Source organism: Aedes albopictus, chromosome 3 (assembly GCF_035046485.1).
Source record: "Aedes albopictus strain Foshan chromosome 3, AalbF5, whole genome shotgun sequence".
Lineage (NCBI taxonomy): Eukaryota > Metazoa > Arthropoda > Insecta > Diptera > Culicidae > Aedes > Aedes albopictus.
Window position 1 is genome coordinate 147,658,622 of NC_085138.1, and position 11,067 is coordinate 147,669,688.

The window sequence follows — 11,067 nt, forward strand, 5'->3', positions numbered from 1 at the left end:
TTGATTTATTAGTATTTTATAAGATTTGTGCATTAAAATTTTCAAAAATGTTTATTCTACCGAATAATGTACATAACACAAACATATTAAATATTGATGTTGTTAATACAGTGCGGGTAAGACCGTCACCCCTATGGGGTAAGTCCGTCATACCTTTTTTTCAAGATACTTTTAAAGATTTTAATTTGAAAATGTTTCTAACATATTTTTGATGAGTTGTGATGTTTTACCAATTATTCTAATCAGTCGTTTTTTATATGATCGTTAATTTTAAGGTATATGCGACATGTTGCCAAATAAAGAAAAATCTACTTAAGCGATCATGCCGTTATTCTCCATGTACATCAGTATAACTGGAAAGAACAGCCAATGATTTAACCTTTCGCACCGTTGTAAAAAGTACATACTACAAAAAAAACCTCGCTCATTCTCTTCTTCTTCTTGGCATTACGTTCCAATTGGAAAAAGCCTTTTGTTATGCTTGTTCTATGAGCACTTCCACAGTTATTAACTGAGAGCTGCCTCTGCCAATGACCATTTTGAATGTGTATATCGTGTGGAAGGCACGAAGATATTCTCTAGTATATGCCCAAGAAAGTGAAGGAAGTTTCCTGGAAATCGAACCCTCACACACACGGTCATACTTCGATATAACGTAACTTTTAGCTTGATATAACGATCGGCTACGTAAAGCGTTAAACGTAATTGCGCCTCGATTAACTGAACTAGATAAAAATAATAATGATTCTATTTTGCCAGCCCCCAGGTGATTCCTTGAAGAATCACTGGAGGAATACCCGAAGAAATCCCAAAAAGAGTTCATGAAAGAATCCTGGCCGATGAGTGACGGGCTTACCCGAAAAGCCAACTTTTCTCAAACTGCACCGTAATTTCTGAAAAATTGTTGAAACTGATCTTTCGATGAATCTTGGCACTAAAGAATAGTACAGATGAGAATACATGATTGATTAAAATAAATTTCTGTACTTGTTTTGTAATCTAGAGCCTAATTTCTACCGGCGAAAAATTACTTCCACCGTTGGTGCAATAACGTATGGGTTAGTTTGGTTTATTTTTTCTCGCGTTTGACAGGTCAATGTAGGTACCATGTGTCTCAAAAAAGTAAAAATGGTAAAAACAAATAAGATGTGTGGCCAAAAAGCTACTAAATAGCTTTTTTCTGGTAGAATCATTGGGGTGACGGGCTTACCCACCCTGACGGTGTTACCCGCTTTTCCCCTTCGATGTGAAGCGATCGGAGTGTGATGCCAGTTTCTCTGTGATTGTAGTCTTATTAGCTCAACCCGACTGTCAACTACTTGTTTCAATAGTGGAACTATCGATAAACAATCAAATTACCATTGATTAACAACTATAGCTTGATTTAAAAAAAATGGCCAATGCTCAAGAACTTTTCTTAACCCATATCCACCCAGCGTCCTATTTATAGGTAGCGTTCTATAAATAGGACAGTCCTTTTGATGTGAATACCTCCAAAATTATGCAAAATTTTAGAATACTTGCTTCAGAGAAGATGTTCTCCACATCCATACCTTGCTCATAGTGGACAACCCAGCCAGCAATTTGGTTGCTATATCCAAATTGCAACTGAAATAGTCACACAGCACCAAAGAAATCGTATTCAATGCACGAAACAGGTATTTACATACTAAAGTGGAGGCCATATCGAAACATATATACGATTACTGCGATTCCATCCAACATGATTTACGGTTTCTCGAAAAATTTCTACGATTTCGCCGATTTTATCCGCCTGAATATACGATTATGCATGATCTTATTACGATTGAGTGTACCAATATACGACTCAAGATTTTCAAATAAAAAAAAACAATTGGTGTTCAGTGGGAATCGAACTTAGGTCCTTTGATTGAGAACTGCGCGTTATCTCTACTGGCTATATTGCCAAGTTGGAAATAGAGAGTTCAAAGTGAATGGCATGAAACAAATAAAAATTAGCATGATACGGTGCGAGACTTGTGGTGGGAGCGTTGTTGTTGTGCATTTAGTGGCACACTGCAAAATATTTTTGCTGGTAATCAGCAAACTTTGCTGATTTTTGGCGTGCTGATTGCTTTCAGCAATACAAATTACTGAGTATCAGCAATTATTTTTCAACTTGCTGAACCATCCAGCAATTTTGACAGTTGATCAGCAAAGTTGTGCTGAAATTCAGCAAAAATGTTGCTGAAATTCAGCAATTTCTTTTGCTGATTTTTGGCGTGCTGGAAGCATTTCAAAAATTTTGGTGTGTACCAAAAGTGGTGCCGTGCAAGAGGCCCGGAATTGACATCGTTGTTGGAATCTATCAGTGGTGGAAAGCATCATGCGCTTCCCAAGTAACACAACTTGTTATATAACTGTTAAAATTTCACATATCATACTAGTTCTGTTGAATTTTTCTTGCATTATTTACGTAATATGGAACACTTATATAATCAAAACAGCGCAAAAAATGGCGGCTTATACAACATCTTATAAGTTATATAAGATGTATGCTAGTACACTTATAGTGCTAACATATTTATCTCTTGAATGATAATTAGTTGTAATGAAGTTGATTGTAGTAAATGACAAGCTGCAAATACTTATATAATACATCCTCTTTAGCTTGTTGTAAAAAGGCAATTTTCAAGTAATACAGCTGGCAGAATACTGTTATATTACATGCCATATGCATTAGTTTGAACTAAGCAATATGACGGTATTATAACTTTAGATTCCCACCAATCCTACACAATGCCAAATGGACTACATGAAAAGGTACTGTATATGTAAGAACTAGTAAAAAAACAACACATGACTTGTCAAGCTGAAAAATGATTTCAAAGTCAAAAAGATTATTTTTGGGTATAATAGCTAATAAACTATTTGGGAAATAAAATTATGAAATGGGTTATACTCAGGGCCAGTAGTTTTGTTTCACCTGCGCTGCTGGATTTATGGTGAAACTTTTGGTTTTACTCCATCAAAATTGAACCGCCTCACAGCCGAACTAAAAATGTCACTATAAATATTGAAATTTAGAGAATTTATTTACAAATCCACTCGAAAAGCAATATGGCAGCTTGTATGGCAGCTTTTCAGGAGAATTACAGTATCGTTCAAAAATATTACTAATATTAAATTTTGAACCATAATTATAATCTGATCAATAGCACTGTTCTGGTTATGCCACAAGTAAGATTGAAATACTTTACAACTAAGGAAAATATTGTTTTTAGAATTATAAACAAACGAAGAGAAATAAAACTGTCTATTTATATCAAATTTTTATTTGTGTCTTCATACTTTTGGCCAGCACTGTCATCTGACTTATGTTTTTGGTGAAACACAGAAAATTTCTTCACACCTTAAGCACAGGTTGTAAATAAGTCGAATTTACGCAAAAATTACATCCCACCAACAACTCGATATAAATTTGAGGATCCATTTGTAGTGAACGGTAAAAATGCATCTGGATAGCGTTTTTTCAACATACTGAAATTTCATTCATATTTTTTGTTATTTTAAAAGTAATTCCGACACCAAAATAACTTATATACAGCTAAACTTTTGACAAAGGTAGCTGTCAAATGTCAAAATATTTTCACTAATAATCGTGCTGCTCACGCTCTTGACCGCACGGCGGTCGGCGGATTGTAGTTTTGTCGAATTCCCGGGAGGCTGAAAATGTATCCGACGCAGCATGCCGAATCTGTGAGACAGGATTCAGGTAAGACATCCACCGGCAGGGAGTTGCACCAACCGTCAGCAGTCATAAACAGTGCCGGTATTAACGGTGGCGCCTAGACAGCACCGTGTGGAAGAAGCTCACATTTCCACGGCGGCCAGAATGCAGGTTCCGCGGTTTTGTTCCAAAAAATAGGACCAGGATAGCAAACACAGTGCTACACTTTATGATTTTATGTTGGTAAGTTTGATGTTGGTGCACCCAAGATGCTGCTGTTTTGACGTCAGTCTGTGAATGTTTTGTTTGGGAAGAGATCGTCGTCTATCAAATGGAGGCTTTATGATAAACGCCGTATGAACCTAGAAATTTAGAAGAAAGCGACCAAATGTGTTCGCTTGTAGTGCGTTCTATTGACTTTAGCTAGTTCTTCTCAAAAACTGAGCTGGTACTTGATCTTAGTAGAGGTCGGTCAGGCAAGTCAACTTGAACCGCTGACCGCTTAAATTAAGATTGACATCGTGAGCAAATCCTATTCTATTGCATGTTAAAACTATGATTTTTAAATGGAGATTCAACACATTCCATACTGAATTAAGACAAATAAAAATTTCATTCTGTTTGTTTTTGACCGACTAATTTACAACTTTTGAATAACATAAGAAGTTTTCTGATCTACCAATAGTACAATTATAATACATCTTGTGCAATTTTTATTTTTGAAGATGTTTTCTGTGTTACTTGGGTGCCGTGTGTTTTGGTTCGCATCAAACACAATCTTTGCTCACGCGCTCGCGAACCCAAAAAAAGAGAACAGTTCACGATTTCCCGAATCGATGAACCAACACAAAACAAATGTCGAACGAGCAGAATCGCGTTGGTTTGCCAGAAGGATCACAATGTAGAGCACTTGGTTTTTCCCATTTTGTACACTTAAAGGTAATTAGTTGGGTGTTTTATGATTATACTGGTCAGGTACCATACCAATAAATGATATAGACGAAAAAGTTTACCAACATTTGATTTCATTATAAAAATATCGGCCGCGAACCTCTAAAATAAAAAAGCATCGCGCTTGCAAAAGATGCGATGCACTCGTTGGCGTTCGTGTCGTACGATCGTGAGCCACAAACGTGCGAACACAATCGCACAGCAAAGGTTTGCGATGTGATGGCATTTTTTTGTAGCGCGTAAGCACACGGTCGCGATCAATTTCCACCACTGGAATCTATGTATCACTTATTGTCTGCTGTATATAAATAGTATGAAAACCTATATGTTTGTTTGAATTTATTGCTACCATGGTTAGAATGTAACAACAGCAACAAAAATACAAATTTGTGATGAATACCATGTTTTCTTTTTCTCCATCATACAAATATGTAAACAAAACCATTAACGATTTCCGAGATAAAGATACGACTATTAAAAGTGCAGTAACAATCATATGCGACTGTAAACATGAATATACGATTTCTACGATTTCGTTCACTTTGTATACGATGCAGCTATGACGCAAGCGATCAATATACAACATTGTTATAGTTGTATACGATTTCACCGATTTTCATCATACCTTTAGGTAGCAAGTTCGATTTAGCAGATTCATATACGATGTGAAGCGACGACTTCCATGATTCAGAGAAATCATATAAACGATGCTAGCGAACTTGCAGCTTCACACTAAGAATGTGTTTTTTTTTCACGATTCTATCCGATTCTGTGCGATCTTACCGATAGTATCTCGCACCTTTTATGATCGGAGACGACTATATGAAACAAAATCGCAATTGAAATTTAATTTGGCATGAAATGCGATTTTGTGCAATCATTGTCAACAAATATACATATTATTATACAATTCTGATTGAATATATGAAAATATACGATTTTTCCCACACAATGATTTACGATATGTGGTTGGCTGGGAATATAGTTAGTGACTGGTTCACTAGGTGGCGTGAAAGTTTCTGCAAAGGTTACATATTTTCACGATCTATGAGCTTCATGTCCAATGCAAAAAAAAATTTCCCTGGAATCTTGACAATGGTTATAACATATGACATAATTTATAAGTAATCGGTTGTTATTCAATACATACAAAAGTCGATGTATGTGTGATTGTATGTTTATATGCTTGTGTGTTTATATGTTTGGATGTTTGTCTATTTGTATGTTTATATGTGTGTACGGATGTATATATGTATTTATGTTCCCTCATATCTCTGGAATGCGTCAAGAAATTTCAATCAAATTTTGCATACATGTTCCTAAGGGCGTGGAGGTGGTAGTAAGGGTATTGGAATTCAAGATGGCGTCTTAGGTTCCAAGACGGTGGCCAGAACTCCAGAATGTATGCTACTTAACGGTAATGCTGCTTCGGATACTATGCTATATGGGTATCTATTGATCGAGCTTCCCCAAGCAACACACATGTTATATATTAGGCACGACAGCGCAAGTTTTGGTTGTATAAAAGTTTATTTGACGTTATTCCAACACAATGTTAGCATTACGTAAAATTTACATCTATATAACAAAAACTTGCGCTGTCGAAACTCTTATATAACATGTGTGTTGCTTGGATCATGAGTAGAACTCAAAAATGATAATCCGACGCCATTTTGAAATCCAGGATGGTGGACCATATCCAAGATGGCGGCCACGGAATGGTAGTTTGAGCTATAATACCGTGAAATATGGGTATCTACCGATCGGGCTTGATGAGTAGAAGTCTATTATCGATATTTGACGCCATTTTGAAATCCACGATGGCGGACCACATCTTAGAAGATGGCGGACCACATCTTAGATCAAGCTTGATGAGTAAAAGAGTAGAAGGTGAGGTAGAGGGTCAGCGTAGATGGTAGGGCAGTGGGTAGGGTAAACGGTGGAGCAGACGGTTGGGTAGAGGGTTTGAGTGAAGGATAGAGTAGAGGGGGTGGAGTAGAAGGTTAGGGTAGGGTAGACGATAGGGAAGATGGAGAGTAGGGTTGAGGGTAGAGGAAGAATTAGGGTAAAGAGGTAAACTGTATGATTATGAGGACAGTAAGATACAGGGGGTGGCCAAAATGTTTGGGATAGGATTTTTTTTTTCTCTCACAAAAAAGTTCAAAACGCTGTAACTATTCGTAGAGTGCATCAAAAATTCTCAAATTTTGACTGTTTGTTCACCTATTATATGTGCATCAATGATACAATTTTGAGCTCGTTTGGTTAATCTTTCGCGAAGCTAGAATCGTTCTCGTAAAAGACTATTTTTTAGACTGTCATATCTCGGAAACCAGTGAACCGAATTTAATGAACTTTTGAACGTTTATCAACAATACATGGATGCTTCTCATGTCATTGAAACATGGGTACTTTTTGAACGTTGAAATAAGTTATCATGGATTGAAACTTTTTGGATCTTTCTTGAAAAAATGTAAATTTTTTACATCAGTGTCAATAAATTTTAGTGTTGATATTTAAAGATTTTCTGCTTCTGTTCTCAAGATATCTCTGATAAGATGTATTAGAGCCTATTCGGATTGAAAGAATAACACATTTAGTAATTTTTGTATGATATTGTAAATTTGACTTATTTTCCTCTATATGGGTGAAAATGTCAAACCGGTATAATTTTATTCATTGTAAGAAAAAATTACATTTTATAGCATCGTATCAAGTATCAATATATTGTTGATAAACGTTAAAAATTTCATTCAATTCGGTTCACTGGTTTCCGAGATATTACAGGTCAAAAATTAGTTGTCTAAAAAATAGTGGTTTACCAGAACGATTCTAACTTCACGAAAGATTAACCAATCGAGCTCAAATTTGTACTAATTATGCACATATAATAGGTGAACAAACAGTCAACAAACAGAATTTTCGATGCACTCTATGAAAAGTTACAGCATGTTGAACATTTTTGTGAGAAAAAAAGTTTCCTATCCCAAACATTTTGGCCATCCCCTGTAGAGGCTTGATATGAAGAATTGAGATGAGATTAGATGGGATGAGGTTTTTTTTTTCGAGATACCTTCAAGAATTCTTTCCGGGAATTCTTCAGGCATTTCTTTCGATAATCTTCCCAGGTTTCCTCCCGGGATTCCTTCAGATGTTGCTTCTAGATTTGCTGTATGGATTGCTACGGGGTTCCCTACGGGGATTGTGGCAGGGGTTGCTTTGGAAAATCCTGAAAGGATTCTTTTAGTTATTCTTTTCTACATTCCTTCAAGGATTCGTGCTGGGATTCCTTCAAAGATTCCTTCCGGGATTGCTGATGTGATTCCTTAAGGGATTCCTCTCGAAAAACCTACGAAGAATATAGATCTCTGTCGATATTATTTTTTCAGGCAATCCTAGATCAACGAGACATCTTCTATGGTTCTTGCTAGCATTCCTGCTCAGCTTCCAGCTGGCATTCCTATCATGATCGCTCTAAGGATTGCATCAAGTATTTTTTACGGGATTCTTTCAGGAATCTGGAATTACTTCACAGATTCATCCTAGTATACTTCTTTCAAAGTGTTTTGTCGAAATATGTTCAGAGAATTCTAGCGGAATTCTTTCAGGTATACGTACCGGGATCCTTGCTGGCTTCTCGGGAGTGTTTCAGGCATTCCTCTCGGGATTTATACAGCAATTCCTCCCGGGATTTTTTCTGTATTTTTTTAAGGGATTCCTATCAAGGTATTAGCTGAGATTCCTCTCAGGATTCTACTAGATATGCCTCCCGGAATCCCTTCAGTAAATCCTCCCGGGATTCCTTCAGTAATTTCTATCGGGATTGTTTTGGAAAATCTTGAAAGGTTTCTTTCAAGTGTTCTAGGCAGCATTTTTTTTTAGGGATTACCGCTGAAGTTCCTTCAAAGATCCCTTCTGGGATTTCGTAAAGGATTACTTGAGAGGTTCCTACTAGGATTGCTCCAGGGATTCCAACTTGTATTCTTTCAAAGATTTCTGTGAATCTTGAGAATCTTGCAGGATCCTTTTAAGTTTTCGTGCCAGGATTCCTGCCGGGGTTCCTCCAAAGATTCTTTCCGTTTTTTTACATTCCTCCCGGGATTTCTTCAATTATTCTTTCAGGGATTCCTGCCGAGCTTCCAGCCGGGATTCCTTCCGTGACTTCTTTAAGGATCCTATCAGGGATTCTGAACGGGATTTCTTTTGTGACTTTCAAGAATTCCTTCCGAGCGTGAATTACAGCTTAAGGAGTAGTAGAGTAAGAGAAAAATAGAGAAACAGGAAGAAATAGGCTTTTTGAGCCTTTAAGATATCGTTAGTAAACCATGATGTCATCTGACAGTCATTTTCGTAATTTTCTTCAGTAGTTGTCCTCTTTTTTACTAAGTAAAGATGCATTGTATCTCCACGGATCAGAATACAACGATAGTATGCAATTTGTGCTTAGAGCTTGAAAAAAATAACAGGATTTACATTAAAAGTTTTTTTTTAACTGCGCCATAGACTTCCATTTTTTTATGAAATCATGTTTATTTTATTGAAACCTGACTGTTGATAATATTGTTTATGAAAATTACATTTGATAGACACCTTAGGCACCGACAAACAGACATAACACTTGCACAATTTCTATCGACCTCGCTTTTAACCCTTTATAAGGCAGTGGCAACTATATTGCCACCTTGTATACATATTTTTTTCTGTTCGTTTAGAAAATTTTTACAACTTCTGTTTTAACTGATGGACACATTAGGCCTTTGTGAACACTCATGATTTTTTTTGAGCCGTAACAAATATGAATGGGCTTTTTTAGAGCAAAATGTCACTCCAAAAACTGCCATTTTTGAGTACATGATGGTTTATAAGTTCAAAATTCTGTTATGGTGAGCGAATTGAAAATCGAATGATGGGGAATGAAAGGCCTATGTTCCTTTTTTTTGTTTTAAAGTTGAAATTTAGACCATTTTTTTTCATACAAAATCGACCATCGATTTTTTTGAAAATAAAAACGTTTTTGTTCGTTACACCACATGTACTTTATATTCCAATGTGGAACGAGTGGATTCCGTGCCTGGTTCTGGTTCGGCCTTATAAAGGGTTAACGATCATTTTAAATTTTCATAGTTGTGGCTTTCATAACCAGAGGCGCGCGCATCGATTTCTATGCGTTTGACGTTTCACACTAGCGCCTTCTGTTGACGATATTGCATAACACAGTGATTCGTGCAGCGTTGCCACCAGGTGATGGTAGTGGGAACTGTGCGATGGATTTCCATGAAAATCGTTCAATGTGTTACGTCTGTTTGTCTGTGCCTTAGGCGTTAACGGTAGTTTTCTCTTTTGAGATACATTATCGTTATTATGAGCCACATCATTAAAGCATAGCATGAATGGTAGTTTGCGTTGATTTTCTTTTGAATTAATGGGATTTGAAAAGTAGTTGAATTATTATTTCACCCTTTCGTAATTTCAGCCTTATGTATGTCAGTCTTTTGTATGCAATTCTTAATTGCAATTGTTAGATCGATTAAAATAGATGTTTTGGGTGTTTTATCATTTTTCATGTAGCCGACAGACACATTATGTTTTCGATGTAACTTTGATAGTGCCCAGAATAACACCATGAAACCCACATGTTGATCAATATTGCAATATTTCTGAAAATTTTATTCACTGAGTGAAATGAAAAAACGAAAAAAAATCAATTACTTTATCAAAATACATTATCTATGTAAAAATTTACTTCTACAGTATATTATCGTTTGGTTATGCTACACATAGTGAGCACTCTTTATTTGATTTGTTTTAGAGAATTCAATTCGAGAAATATTGAACACTGCAGTTGAACCTACATGAAATTACAAAAGCCATGCATACTTTTAGGCGTTTATGGGGTTAGATTTTTGCCCCAATTTATAAGTCCTTTTTCTATTATTTTTGAGTGGTTATCATCTCTCTCACTTGTTTCGAGCTGTATTGTATCTATACGAGTCAGAATATAACCATAGCGTAGAAGTTGTGTTGAAATAGAACTTGAGAAAATTATAGATATTGAGGACCTACAATGAAGAATTTTTTTTTGGAACTACACAATAGACTTCCATTTTTTTTCGTCGTATCATGCTTATTTTATTGGAACATGACCTTTGATAACAAATTTATTTAAAAATTCAAATTGTGAGACACCTTGGGCGTTAACGGATTAAGCACTTTTTTCGGAAACGCTGACTAGGCATACGCTCAAAGTCGTATGAGTCCCAAAACTTGTTTTTTTTTTACTTACGAAGTTACCCCATTTGATGGTACATTCCGAGGCAAAATTCAAGTTGACCGGGCCTCATCCTCTGTCAATTGGCAAATTATAGCTGTCCCACCTATTGACTGGCGTCGCGATATATGGAATATTGATAGAACACATTCCGCTT

General features: G+C 36.3%; 1 protein-coding gene across 1 annotated transcript in view; it reads left to right on the forward strand.

Annotated features, from left to right (window-relative positions):
• The window catches only part of LOC115266033 (uncharacterized), a 521,849-nt gene that overhangs the window by 61,058 nt on the left and 449,724 nt on the right, over window positions 1-11,067 (forward strand). The window lies entirely within an intron of this gene.